The 15,269-nt window shown below is 38.0% G+C and overlaps 1 protein-coding gene and 1 long non-coding RNA gene across 7 annotated transcripts in view; one reads left to right on the top strand and one right to left on the bottom strand.

Annotated features, from left to right (window-relative positions):
- The window catches only part of ALG14 (ALG14 UDP-N-acetylglucosaminyltransferase subunit), a 126,290-nt gene that overhangs the window by 59,655 nt on the left and 51,366 nt on the right, over positions 1-15,269 (bottom strand). The window lies entirely within an intron of this gene.
- LOC121819814 (uncharacterized) overlaps positions 11,223-15,269 on the top strand; it is a 35,295-nt gene continuing 31,248 nt past the window's right edge. Inside the window, exon 1 of the long non-coding RNA XR_006060126.2 lies at positions 11,223-11,336. This is a non-coding gene — a long non-coding RNA (uncharacterized LOC121819814). The remainder of the gene's footprint in view (positions 11,337-15,269) is intronic.

Here is a 15,269-nt window from a genome sequence, read left to right on the forward strand (position 1 = left end):
TGGCCTGGAGAATTCCATGGACTGTATAGTCCATGGTGTCACAAAGAGTTGGACAAGACTGAGCAACTTTCACTTTCATAAGCCAATATCTTTCACAAACATAGATGCAAAAATTCTCAACAAAATACTGGCAAATCAAATCCAAGAATGTTTGAAAATAATTATACACTACAATCAAGTGGGATTTATTCCATGTATGCAAGCCAGGTTCAACATTTGAAAATCAATTCATGTAATCTATCACAGCAACAGGATAGAGAAGAAAAATCATATTATCATATTAGTTATTGGAGAAAAAAGTATTTGATAAAATCCAAATCAATTCATGATTTAGAAAAAACTCTTATAAACTAGGGATAGAGGGAAATTTCCTCAATTTGAGAAAAAAAAAATTTATGAAAAGCCTATAGCTAACATCATAGTTATTGGTGAGAAGCCAGGAGTTTTTCCACTAATATCAGGAACAAGGGAGGGACGTCCACTTTCATCACTCCTTTTCAATGTTATGCTATACATCCTAGCTAACGTAAGTGAGATGAGAAAAGGAAATAAAAGGTGTACTAATTGGGAAGGAAGAAATAAAACTGTCTTTGTTTGTAGATGGCATGATCTGAAAGAAATGAACAAAACATTCCCGGAAGTAGTAAGTGATTATAGCAAGGTTATAGGACATAAGGTTAATATACAAAAGTCAATCACTTTTCTATTGAACAATTGAAAATTTCAATTAAAAACATATAACCATTTATATTAGCACCCCAAACCATGAAACACTTAGATATAAATCTAATAAAATATGTATAAGCTCTATAAGAGGAAAACTACAGATCTGAAAAACAAAATCAAGGCAGAATGAAATATATATTCCATGTTCATGGATAGGAAGACTCCATACTACCAAGATTTCAGTTCTTCCCAATTTGACCGATAGATTCAATACAATCCCACTCAAAGCCTCAGCAAATTATTTTGTGGATATCAACAAATTGATTTTAATATTTATGTGTGCTAAGTCGCTTCAGTCATGTCTGACTCTTTGTGACCCTAAGGCCCGCAGCTCACCAGGCTCTTCTGTCCATGGGATTCTTAAGACAAGAATACTGGAGTGGGTTACCATGCCCTCCTCCAGGGGATCTTCCCAACCCAGGGACCGAACCCATGTCTCTGATCTAGTGCCACCTTTAATATTTATATGGAGAGGCAAAAGACATAGAACAGACAACATAATATTGAAGAACAAAGTTGGACGACTGACACTACCTGACTTCAGTAAGTAAGTACTGACTTTGTTTTACTGTAGAGTTACAATATCAAGACAGTGAGATATTGGTGAAAGAACAGACAAGTATAACAAAAGAGCATAACAGAAAGCCAGAAATAGAACCATATAACTATAGTCAACTGACAGTTGACTATATAGAGTGAAGGCAACACAATGGAACAGAGATAGCCTTTTTAACAAATGGTCTTAGAACAACTGGATGTCCATATGCCCCAAAGAAAAAAAAGACACAGATTCTTTCTTACACAGATCTTATACCCTTAACTAAAAGTAATTCAAAGTAGATCACAGACCTAAACATAACATGCAAACCTATGAAATTCCTAGATGATAACACAGAAAATCTATTAATGGATGACTATGGGTTTGGTGATGACTTTTTAGATTTAATACCAAAGGCACAATCCAGAAGAAATAATTGATAATTTGGACTTAGTTAAAATAAAAAATCTGTTATTTAAAAGACTTTATCAAGAAAATGAAGACGAGTTACAGACTGGGAGAAAATATTTGCAAAAGACATATCAGACAAAGAGCTATTATCCAAAATACACAAAGAACTTTAAAAACTCAAAACTGAGAAAACGAACAAATTGACTAAGAAATGGGCCAGATCTTTACCAACACTTCACCAATAGCAAATAAGCATGTGAAAAGATGCCCCACATCACACATTATTAGAAAAATGCAAATTAAAACAAGATACCAGTACATACCCACTGTTGTTGTTATTCAGTTGCTAAGTCATTTCCAACTTTTTGTGACCTCATGAACTGTAGCCCACCAGGCTCTCTGTCCATAGAATTCTCTAGGCAAGAATATTGGAGTGGGTTGCCATTTCCTCCTCCAGGGGATCTTCCTGACCCAGGGAAGATCCTGAACTTGTGTTTCCTGCATTGGCAGGCAGATTCTTTACCATTGATACATGTCATTATATATTTCTCAAAATCTATTGAATGTGTTAACACCAAGAGTGAATAATAATGTAAATATCTGGGCCTTGGATGATACTGGTGTATCAATGCAGGTTCGTCAAATATAATCAGTGTACCATTCTGGTGAGGGATATTGCTAATGGGGGATGTGATGCCTGTGTGGGGCAGAGGGTACATGGGCACTCTCTGTACCTTCTGCTAAATTTTGCTGTAAATCTAAAATGGCTCTAAAATAAAATCTACTTTAGAATAAAACCTACTTTAAAAAAAGAGAGAAAGAAACAAGTTACCGTATACTGTTATTTCTGTCAGCCATGTGACTATTCATTTGTTTAGTATGGATTTAGGAAATACCACAAGAAATGAGTTAGTTCTTTTCCCCATTCCTAAGGTCTGCAAAGAAAAGAAAGTTCTTACTGACTGGAAGTGAAAATGATATTAGCATATCATCCCATACTTAGTGAAAAGTTCTATGAAATTGGAAGAGAAAATTCCAACAGGACCTAGCAGAAATATAAACAAGCACATTCTTCTTTATGTAAATAAAGAAACTGAATAACATCAGGGGAACTGTTCTTATCATATACTTAGAATACTGTGCGCCTCTCTGGCTGCACTATGATCATAAAGCCATCTCAGAAAAGAATGAGTGGGGCGGAATCTAAATTAGCCTGGAAACCTAAAGATTCCAATTGCTGGGTTGGCCAAAGGGTATGTTTGGGTTTTTCTATAAGATGTTGCAGAAAAACTTGAACAAACTTTTTTGGCCAATCCAATCCTTTCATGTAAAGCAGGATTAGCATTCTATTATTCCTTGTTATTGAAATTCAAAAAGTAAATCTGATAATTGTTTTAGTCTTGTCTTTTAATGAGCAAAAGTGATAAAAAGTGAATTTCAATTATTGCATCACATGGACTTCCATGTAAACATGGTTTGGATCTTTTGGTGAATGTCATGGTAATCCACAATCTCTAGTTTAGATTCCAACCCAATGAGAAGTGGAATTGGAACTAAACTTACAGAACTATTTTCCAGTTGTTTTGTCTTATTAGAGAAAGCTATGAAGTTATTATAGTACAGCCCAGTAAGATTTTGCTGCTCATTAAGTAATAATGAATTCTCCATATCTGTTACTAAGAAATACACATGCTACATTTGCTGGTCACCAAGGCTACGCTGGCAGCATTAGGTGAAGTTCTGAGGTACCTCTAATCAGGCAGTCCTCTGCAGGTCAGTCACACTTACATCATCATACATTGGGTTTCCCCTGGAGAACATCTATACTCCAGGGCCAACAGGGCCTGTTCCAAGCAGCCCTGCTTTGGTAGAATTCCCTAGAATATCATTAGAATCAGTGAATTAAAGACTCTTAAAGCTGGAAGGAACCTCAAAGATCAAAAGTGATATCAAAGGGAAAAGTATAACTTGGCAAGATGTTGTTCAACTCTTTTATGGGTTTGTACCATTGATTAAACAACAAAAAAACAATCCAGAAGAATCTTTCCCTCTCATCAAAAATACCAGAGTTGCCACATATACATATAATCATAGAAAATGAAGAATTGCCTCATTTTTCCAGTGTAGGATAAGTAACAGGCTGTATCTGAAGTTGACCAAAAGCTATTGTTTATTTACAATTTATCCTAACACTCTACTGCTTCTGATGGAAGTTTCCTGTGCTTTATAATAAAAATACAGCAACCAGAACCTGGCTGTTTACAGTGTTTTGCCAACAATTAAAACAAACAATCCACCTAATCTGTACCGACTTTATAGACAAAAGAAATCAAGCAGTTATTTCAAAGTTCACAAACTAACTTATTGGTCTAATGAAGACTAGGCTCCAACTTAGATATTTTACTGTTTTCAGGTCCCCAATGAGATAAAATGCTTCAGCATATATTTTTAGCCTTGAGTTACTTTTCTTTTTTAAAAATAGCATTGCCTTTAAATCACTTTTCCTTAAAAAAACAAAAAAAAACCAAAAAAACCCTCCAGCATTTCTAACTTTATGATTCTCTAATTGAATTATGAAATTAAATGGTGAAGCAAGAGTTTAGTGTATTCAACTTTTATCATTTTATATTTAGAATCATTCTCAGAAATCCAAATTGGCTGATTACTGAACAAGTTCTAATTACTCCCCGGAGACTGTGGGAGCTGGGGCTTTTAGCATTGTTCACTGGCTGGGAAACAGGCTTCCTCTTGTAGCGCCCGATCTGTTATTGATTTAAAAACTGACCCAAAGGGCTATTTGTTCTGGGTCCTTTGAAGTACATTTGCTGCTCCTGCATTCTGGAACTGTTCTGTCAGACATCCTGAAGCCTTATGCCTATTCTTCACTGTGTAGTTTGTGAATGATGGGATAATGGCTCATTAATCAGCTCTCACCTCCAAAAGAGGGTCTGGGATTTAAAACACCTCCAAATAATCACCCTGGTATTTCTGTTTTAAACCCTGAGGCAGGTCAGTTCAATTTCCAGTCCACAGGATCTTACTAACTCAGGACTTGGGGCAGGGCCTGTCTCTAAGACTATAGACTCTTCTGAGCATGAATGCCACCCACATCTCGCGCTCACTCCACCTTTCATGGTGGCCAGCTCAGGTCTCAGCTCACAGCAGTTATTTAATGTAAAATAATAACACCAGGGTAAATAATTTACTTATTTATAATTAATTTACAAATAAATTACAAGTTTTCATCAATTTATTTACAGATAATTTTTATTTGTAAATAATAAGTTTATAAAATAACAAATTCAGGAATAAATGACTTCAAAGGATAGAGATTCAGATTATAATCAGTAAAGCTTGCTCTGAAATATCAATAACCTCAGATATGCAGATGACACCACCCTTATGGCAGAAAGTGAGGAGGAACTAAAAAGCCTCTTGATGAAAGTGAAAGAGGAGAGTGAAAAAGTTGGCTTAAAGCTCAACATTCAGAAAACGAAGATCATGGCATCTGGTCCCATCACTTCATGGGAAATAGATAGGGAAATAGTGGAAACAGTGTCAGACTTTATTTTGGGGGGCTCCAAAATCACTGCAGATGGTGACTGCAGCCATGAAATTAAAAGACGCTTACTCCTTGGAAGAAAAGTTAGGAACAACCTAGATAGCATATCGAAAAGCAGAGACATTACTTTGCCAACAAAGGTCCATCTAGTCAAGGATATGGTTTTTCCAGTGGTCATGTATGGATGTGAGAGTTGGACTGTGAAGAAGGCTGAGCACCGAAGAATTGATGTGTTTGAACTGTGGTGATGGAGAAGACACTTGAGAGTCCCTTGGACTGCAAGGAGATCCAACCAGTCCATTCTGAAGGAGATCAGCCCTGGGATTTCTTTGGAAGGAATGATGCTAAAGCTGAAACTCCAGTACTTTGGCCACCTCATGAGAAGAGCTGACTCATTGGAAAAGACTCAGATGCTGGGAGGGATTGGGGGCAGGAGGAAAAGGGGATAACAGAGGATGAGATGGCTGGATGGCATCACCGACTCGATGGACGTGAGTCTGAGTGAACTCTGGGAATTTGTGATGGACAGGGAGGCCTGGCGTGCTGGGTCGCAAAGAGTCGGACATGACTAAGCGACTGAACTGAACTGAAACCCAGGTTTTACAATCCTAAGAAGTGGCATCAGAAAACAATTTTTACATTGACAGTTTCAGGTCCTCTTAAAAAAATAAAGACTAATTAAATGAGTAGCATCTTCCTTAAGAATCAAGTGGGTATTTGGGGGGAATGGCAGCAGAGGAAGAACTGAGTTTCTCAGGTTTGGTTATCTTTCCTAAACTTTCAGTTTGAAGGGAGCCCTGCATAGTTTTAGACTTGTCATGGTTTGCTGTTAGAGAAAGGGGAGGTCCAAGTTCCCATGATCTCTGATAACTAGGAGTACAGGGCACACCTGGCTAGCAGGGGGGAAAGAGTCTCAAGGATAAAGGTGACCCATGGGGCAGCTGAAGGGTCCTCTGAATGTCACTCCCTACCATTGAGTGGCACCTAAGAAGGAAAAGAGGGAGGTAGCCGGGGAGGAAAAATCATTAATAACTGGCAGAGAAGGAAGACAGTGTGGTGTGCTGAGAAGAGACGGGATCAGGAGCTAATTTTTGCCATGCTGTCTTCCAGTTCCTCATGATCCAGTTATTAATCAGAGACCTCTATAAGCACCCACACATTGCTAAGCTCCCTGGGTGATAATAATACAGTCAGGAGATTTTGTTTCTGGCCCTTAAAGCACTCATAATGTAATCTGGGGAAGGGGAAAACGCATGGAAGAGAGATGACCAGAGAATGGTGAAATGCTAACCTATAAGCCCTAGGAGTTCACGGGTGGGAAAGATCTGGATGGAGTGACAGTGCAAGACGCAGCTAAGAAGAAGCTTCCAGAAACTGAGTAAAGGAACAGTGCAACTGAGAATCAGGCCCATGCAGATGAACTCCTAGAGAGGGGCAGATTCAGAAGGATGTTGCTGGTGGCCCGGCAGGAGAGAGAACCCTGACAGACTGCTTTGGAAGGGCTGGAGTCAGTGATGAAAACACAAGAGGGCCGAAAAAGAAAGAATGAGAAGCAAATAATCCTCAGTTGTTTTCACGCCTGAAGGGGCTCACTGTGGCATGAAAATCAACATGAAAACAGACGCATCACATCATCCAAGCTGGGCACCATGCAGGCATTCCTTGGCCTAAGTTTAAAAATATTTATTAACTCCTTGTTAGCCTTTCAATTTTTGGAAGAGAATATTTAACCTGACGATAAAGGGATGAGAAGCACTGAATTACGCATATCAGTCTGATCAAATATTTTGTTCCAGATCATGAGTTAGTGATTGATCACTATGCTTTTAGATGTAGTTTTAAAGATAAGATTATATAAATATTTTTTGAAATATGATTTTTAAATAAATTTGACAAAGTGACTTTTGTGAAGTGATTGTGTATAATAGCATCATACAATGAATTATTTATCTTTTTCCTCTAATATAAGATAACTAAAGAGGAATATTTTAATAAATAGCATTATGTTTCTCATTAAGTCATATGATAATTCTATACTGAATTCCTGCCAAATTGATTACGCTCCAAACACAATATATTTAACAAACACATCTGGTATTCTGGTTCCCTTTTGAAGGAATAATCTCAGTAATAGGATACTGACATGAATTGATAAGAATAAATATTTCATGGTCTTTAAAAGTTACATCACAGTCCACTTACCTCATGTGGAAAACTCATAAATAATTAAAACTCAATTATACTTGTAAAAATAAATTAACAAAGTATGCTGCTTTATAAATATATTTTATTATGTTTATTTACCTAATAGCTTTTTACCAAAATCAGTAATTTGCAAAATTTCTTCTCAACATTAATGTATACAAAAGGCATTATTTTTAAATTATGTGCATAAGGTTTTTATTGTTCTCCTGTTATTGCTCTCTCCCTAAAAATTGGTTTTGTAAGTCATCAAAAATTTTCAATCATTTATAAAAAAACAAACTTAACATTTTAAAAAAAAAGGGGTGAAGAGGACCTAGGAATATACCATGGAGGCTCCTCATGTATACACTAGTTATATTCACATAAGACTAAGAAGTATGTATCATGGTCTCTGTTCTACAGAGGAAAAGGAAGTTTATGGATATCAAACAGCTCACTTAAGCTTGCCCATATACTAGAATGGCATACCTAGATCCTGAACCTTCGTATACCTGCTACCCAAAGCCCATTTGAGAATATACACTTGGATGCCCTAAGTATTAGTTGCTCAGTCATGTCTGACTCTTTGTGACCCTGTGGACTATAGCCCACCAGGCTCCTCTGTTCATGGGATTCTCCAGGCAAGAATACTGGAGTGGGTAGCCATTCCCTTCTCCAGGGTATCTTTCCAACTCAGAGGTTGAATCTAGATCTCCTGCACTTCAGCCAGATTCCTTACCATCTGAGCTACCAGGGATGCCCTTAGAGAGGAAGGAAATCCATGTTTCATTTCTAGTGTGGTCTAGAGTCGAGCCTGGAGGTGGGAGTGAGAAGAATGGGGTTTGTCAACCATGCTTTGCTATTAGTTCTAAGACAATACAAGGCAAGCCCCCTTTTGGCTTTATAATCTAAACTTTAAAAAGAAGATGTAGGATTAAACAACTGCATCATCTGTGAACATTTACGAGTCTAAGTGTACAAGTAGATTCCCCACCAGGGAATGACTTACTATGACTGTTCTAATTAAAAGAGGAGGGAGGAATATGAGGACACATACTGATCTCTGTAATACAGAAATCCACCAGGCTATAAATAAACAGTTCTGTCACAAAAGCAGTGGCAGCTCTGGGATTTTAAGGAGTAAGGGTTCAGGGATAGCAGGTCTGTCTTGCTACTGAGTACACTGAGCCCACTGCTCTCACTTGCATGGCCTGCATTTAGTCCCCTGAGTGTATGAGGCCTACAAACCACTGTGCTGAGCTGCTACCATCCACTCTGGTTGCCAAGAGAGGTATGAAGGCTGAACACAAGCACACCCTGCTCAGGGAGCCTACATAAATGAGACGGCCAGAGGTAAGAGAGTATGTGCCCCAGACAGGACAGTCACTACGCAGCTCTGGCTGATGCCTCCCTGCAGTCACCTGCTCTTCCAATCCCTCAAACAGACTCAGAAATATGGGTTTTTGTGCACCATGAAACACCTGGAACCACCATGTGGGAAAAAATGCCAGCTAGCTAGGTGAGTTAGACAAAACACGTTTGTATCCGCGGGTGATCCAGTGCTGATCAGTTTGCTTCAGAATTAGCTGATAAAAAAGAAATGCAGAAGACCTAGTCCTAAACATTGAAAAAAAAAGGGGGGCCCTTGTTGAAGTAGGCAAAGAAAAGGCATTGAGAAAGACCTTTGCTGTTTTATTTGGATAAAGTCTATCACTAAAGGATAAGCTCTTACATGTCTAACTCTAATAATGCTTACAATTTTTGTCAGTACCTATCTGCTTCCTATAGTCAAGGGGAAGAGAGCTCTTAAAACAAAGGTGAGTGTGCCAGGGACACTCACCTGGCACAAAAAACTGGGAGAACTGTGGAAAATTAAAATTAAATTCTATCTCCCAAGAGAGCTAAGGGAAGAAGAATTCCTGCAGTAGAAGGTGATCAAGACAGCTGTAGAAAAGTAAAGGCAAAACTACGGGGCTTTCAACATGAATCCCAACGGGAGGTCAGAGGTATGAGTGAGAAAGCAGAAGACAGAGAAAGAACGGCCAAGGTATAGAAAGAGACAGAAGAGGGAAGGCTGCTCTATAGGGCAGGGCAGTAGAGGGGCAGCCAAGCATTCGAATGCATGTGTATAGGTGACAGGTGTTCTGCAAATAAACTATGAGGAACCACAGAAATGTTCTCAGAAGTAAGTCATCACAATTAAAAAAAAACATGTTTTGGGCATCCACTATATCTAAGATACTGCAAGGTGCAGGAGCTTCAAGGAGCCATCAGTCATTCAGACAGGAGGTGAACAGAGCAGGAGTTAGTGGTTTTAAGTGGCAGGGAATCCATCACCTTCCTGGCAGAGGGAGCGGCCTGTTCAAAAGCAAGTGGATCTGACATCTGTGCTCTGTCTACTTATTATTCCCATTTGATCGGGAAGAGAGGCTAAGCTCAGACAGGTAACTGATTAGCTTCGAGTCACATGCCTAATTATTCACAAGGCTGAGAGTAAACCCAAAGCCTCCTGATTCCCAGTGTGGCATATTTCCTCCTGTACCAAAACCAAGGTATAATGGGTGCAAGCCAGAGAAAACAATAATGTGGAAAACAATGATGTGGAAGAAAAAAATGTAAAGCAAATATTCAGAACAAATTCTTGATGAAAGCTATAGAACAAAAATGAACTATTCTGTGACCTGAAGACTGGAAGTCTGCCATGCACAAGTCTCACCCAGTTCTCCTAGAGAGGAGGGAAATACACACCTCCACCCACACCCACCCCAATTCTGTTCCCTGTGCCTACTGAGCAGTTAGGGTTTTTTTTTTTTTTTTTTTCTTCTCCTTGTGTGACTTCACAGAGATGAATCATGGCTCCTTGAAAAGCTGAAACAGGAAAGCTGGCTTGGGAATAATAAAACAGCAACAAAGTCCCCTGAGCCCTGGGCTCTGACTTCACTAACAAGACTTATCTGCAAAAGACTGTATTGTGTAAGCAAATCTTTTGAAATATAGCATCTGGAGCTTTTAAGATGTGGACACAACTGATGTGAGCATGAGACACCTGTCTTTAGAGAAAAGTAATTATTTAGCCCATAAGCACAAATGTGTTTTCACAAACTGTCAACTATAAACATTTTTTAAAAGTTGCTTTGTCAAAGATTTGCATAAATGGCTTGAGTGTGACTTCAGGAAAACCAAGAATGCAAAACGGTATTCTGCTCACAAATGGAATTTGCTGCCCGTTGCAGTTTTACAGATGATCCCTCTGCAGATTTCATTCTTTATGGCAGAATATGGAAATTTTGACATCATAACCATATGAAACTTATAAATCTGCTATTCACATTTCTTAAAAGGAATGATCAGTCATGATATGTTCTTTCTATAATTTAGAGGTCTTATCAGCAGGTGATGTCTTGCTATTTTTAAGAGAGCTCTCAAGCTCTCTAACCTAATTGGGCCCTTTTCACCACTCTAAGCAATAATGCTAAAATATCTTATTCTGTAAGCCACAGCAGTGTTTGAAATTTTTAGGGTTTTATTCATTTTTCTCAGTAAATCTAGGGTAGTCATAAGTTTCCTCATCCCTGATTATAAGGTCCTTTGGAAGAATATTTTTATAATTATTTGTCCATGTGTCTTAGAGAAAATCAGAGTTTGCCCTTTTCATCCTGTAGCAAGCAAGGACCCTTGGAAGGTAAGGTACTTGGCTTACATCTCCTGGTATAAGTGGAATCTCAAATGTCATGCTCCATGTAGAGAAGTGATAAGCTTTCCACAGCTGATTTTTCTAACACTAGAAAAAGAAATCCACGACCAGGAGGCTTTGCTATATTCATGCTACAAAACATAAGAATTACACCAGGAGGCCAGGAGGAAAAGAAACCACTGAAAAGCAAACTACCAAAGAGGAAAAGCCAGCCTAAAAATGTAAGTTTTACCCAATGATTCGGGGGGAGGGAAACGAGAAATTTCAAAGACAGACTATGACAAAGATAGCATTTAGTCTCCAGAGGCTGCTGGAAAACACTGTTTCAATCTTTTTTTTTTTTTTTTTAAAGTAAAACACTCTAAGTGGTTTCATGATACTCAGGCATTAAAATAAAGCAACTCTTGATGAAAATGTTTTGGAACCTAATCGAGGTGCAACTTAATACTGTCTATGTACTAAATGCTACTGAACTGTACATTTTAAAATGGTTCATTTTATGTTATGTAAATTTTATCTCAATAAAAAGAATAGTAAAGCAACTGTATTCTGCTTAAGGTGAATGAGAAATGTTTGTTATTTCCTTTTGATTGCTCTGACAAAGACAATATTTAATGCTTCAGACACATGCCACCAAGAAAAGCCTTAGATGAATTCCAGGGATCAGTTCAGTGGGTGCAAAGGTTAGCCAAGGAGCAGTTACGCAGTGTTTTTTCCCCTATTCTATTTTTTCCACCCCCTTAAAAGCTCTCAGCAGTCATCACAAAGTTTTAATAGCTTCTCTGACTCTTTCCTTCCTATATTCCTCCTACCCAACTTCTTTCCTTCAGTACTTATTGAACTCCTACATGCCCCAGAGCACTTTAAGAGGTGCTAGGATTGCCAAGATGAGTAATACATCTTACCTTTCCTCAAGGAGTCCACAGTCTGCATTCAAATTTAAAATACTCCCCAAGCTACTTCCATACCAACTTGAGTTCCAGACATCTCCAAATCGTTAATGACTGCACTTGACTTGGACTGTAGCAGCCCTTCCTAAGCTCACCTATTTCACACCTATTTGTGTTCTGATTGTGCTCCTTTTTTTTCTTTTTAGTTCAGACCAAAGGGAATTTTTAAAAATCTGAGACAAAAATGGCACCTTAGTGATTTTCAGATACTATAAATACAGAGCTATACTGATTCACGTGAAACTTTAAAATAGGCACTGTAAGGTTCTGAAACTGGCAGTTCTTAGGAATCATTATTAAAACTGAAGATCATTTCAAAGATTTCCTTTCTCCTGATCCCACTCTCTGTTTTCACTTAGCTACTGGTGCCTTCCACCACCTTTCTGCACAAGGCCAGGTCTCTCTGAGGTCACTGCCTCTGATTACATATCAATCCTTTCTTGGAAAACGGCTTTGTTCCCATCACGCTTCCCTGACCCTTTCACAAATGAATTTCTCTTCCTTCAGCTTTTGTTTCGGTTCTCACTCTAGCCACGTTGTTATCCTTATGAAAAGAGGCTAACTTTCATCTCAAGAGCAAGAGGCCCCACCAGGCCCAGATCTCATCTGTCCCTGTAATGATCTGAAACAGCGACAACTCAAAAGAGTGATGTAGGCAGAGTGAAACGAGAGAAAATGGTAGGTAAAGCCACACTGGCTTCTGCAGAGAGGAAAAACATCATGTTTACCAAGCAGAAAAAGGATCAACTCAGAAAAGAAAAGAAAACTTGTTTTCAAGCTTTGGAGAATCCCCCAAAGTGGAGGAAAAAAATTCAAAGCAATCTCTAACTGATAATACACAGCATAATTTTGACACAGATTTTAAGGGCACTCAAAATGTGAACCAGAAACCATAACATTTAAATCAAACACCTCAACTGTGGATGGAAGCAGCTACAGGTTGTCACCTAGCCAGGTGTCAGTGGCACAGCTGGTAGTGTCACACGCAGCTGGGAAAAGCAGTTCGTCAGGCCTAAGAAACCAGACATGGGGGAGAATGTTCACTCCTCACAGTGGGCTCTGATCTTTATCAGACCTGCTAAATGCATATACAACACCAGCTGTATCTCTATGAAAGCTGCTAAATTTACAGTACATGTATGGAGGGGAAATAGAAATTGGGAAAAAGTGACACTGGTATTATTTTAATGTGCTACAGGGGATTGGTCAACAGAGGAACAGGAACTGAACAAACTTAAACAAATGGCTCCAAGTATGATTTCATTAATCTTGGAAAACAAGAGGCAACAGACGACTGTGAGCCGATTGCTTCTTATTTGACTTGGCTTGAAAAATCATATTCTCACTTAACTCTAATTACAGATAGGCATCTTGGGCCAGCTGACCTTTTCTTTGTCTAGCTTAGTTTCCTTTGAACATGCTATAAAGGTTCTGATCACCAAAAAACATAATACCAGATGAAGGTCATTATACAAAGAATCAAACCGACACAAATTAAGAGGAAAAACAAAGTTCCTGTAAAGGTTCTGGCATATCAACAAGAAATTAACTGACTCTTCCTAATGTCTGAAACACATGTCAATCAAGAGGCCAATAAAATTTTTATATACTATGCAAACAAGTGGTAATCCCAGTACCACCCAGTTTGTGGTTTACCACTGAAAATACTTCATTAAAAAAAATCATAGTATTCCATTTATGGACAATAACCCATTATCCATGTCATCAACTTGCTACTGCTATGAACTTAGACATTTCACAGCTCAAACTGGATATAGAACATGGAAAAAAAAGACTAAGTAAAATAATGGATTTCTTTCACACAAAGCATGAGTGTACATGTAATAAATACATCTACATTTGTCATGGTGAATTAAATCAGCTTCAGCTTCAGGCAAAGAGGCAGTGTATTAGGCTGAAATGGTCCATTTCTTTCCAATTTGTTATACATGTAGAATCTGATATTTATTTTTTACTTGATTAAAAATTAAATTAGGTTTCATTTTAACATGCAGAGCTCTTTCTCTGAGTATTTCATTTAACAACAGCCAGGTTGGAAGGAAGCCAGTAATCAAACGCTTGCAGACCTGGGAAACCCTTCTGGTTTTTCAGACTCTTTAATAAAGACTGAGAAGAATACCAGTATAGGGACCATGGATCTTTGTTTTTGTGATGACTCACATCATCCAGTATTCATTCATTTATTTTTAAGTCATTCCACAAATATGTGGAAGACACTTTTCTAAGCAGGGACCATGGGAAACAGAAAAATACATGGCCTTTATCCTCAAGAACTTTACAGATCTCTCTCCCTCAACATAAGCAGTCCTCTTTAGTTTAATGATCAGTAACTCACAAATTCAATGTTGTCTTTTTCACCTTGAAACAAATTTTTCCATAGAAGTATGTTTTCAAGAGAGTATGCGATCAGCCAACTTACTGAAAAAATGATTCAAAGACCCCTACTTTTAGGAGAAACTAAAAAAACACAATAGTGAAGAAATACATGGGTTTTGAGAGACAAAACAGTGAACTATAAGGTCTACTTAAAATTCATATTACTGCAGGATCAAAGTGTACATTACAATAGGGGGAACAGGGCACTGAATGGATTATGAAGAGCTAAGACCAATGAGACCATTTAGACATAGCTTTAGAATGACTCAGAAATGGTCCACATCTTTCACAGTTATATGTAGGCCTAATAGATGGAAAATCAGCAAAAATATAGAAGAGCTCAACAGCATCATCCATCAAAAGGATCTAATGGACAATTACAGAACATCCTGTTCAACACAGCAGAACACACATTTTTTTCAAGCACCCATGGAATATTCACCAAGATAGACTATATCCTAGATCATAAAACATTAAGTCAACATATTTAAAACCAGAGTGTGTTCCCTGACCAAAATCAATCAAACTAGAAATCAGTAATAGGGGAAAAAAAATCTCCAAATAGAAATTAAAGCATGCTAAATAATCCATGGGTCAAAGAAGAAGCATCAAAGGACATAAAAAATACTTAGCACAAGATGAAAATATATCTACAGGATGATGCTAAAGCAGTGCTTAAAGATAAATTTAAAATACTAAATGCTTACATTAGAAAAGAAGAAAGGTCTAATCAGTGATCTAAGTCCCTACCTTAAGAAACTAGAAAAAGAAGAGCAAAGTGAACCCAAGACAGCCACAAAAAGGAAA

This window comes from Ovis aries, chromosome 1 (assembly GCF_016772045.2).
Source record: "Ovis aries strain OAR_USU_Benz2616 breed Rambouillet chromosome 1, ARS-UI_Ramb_v3.0, whole genome shotgun sequence".
Lineage (NCBI taxonomy): Eukaryota > Metazoa > Chordata > Mammalia > Artiodactyla > Bovidae > Ovis > Ovis aries.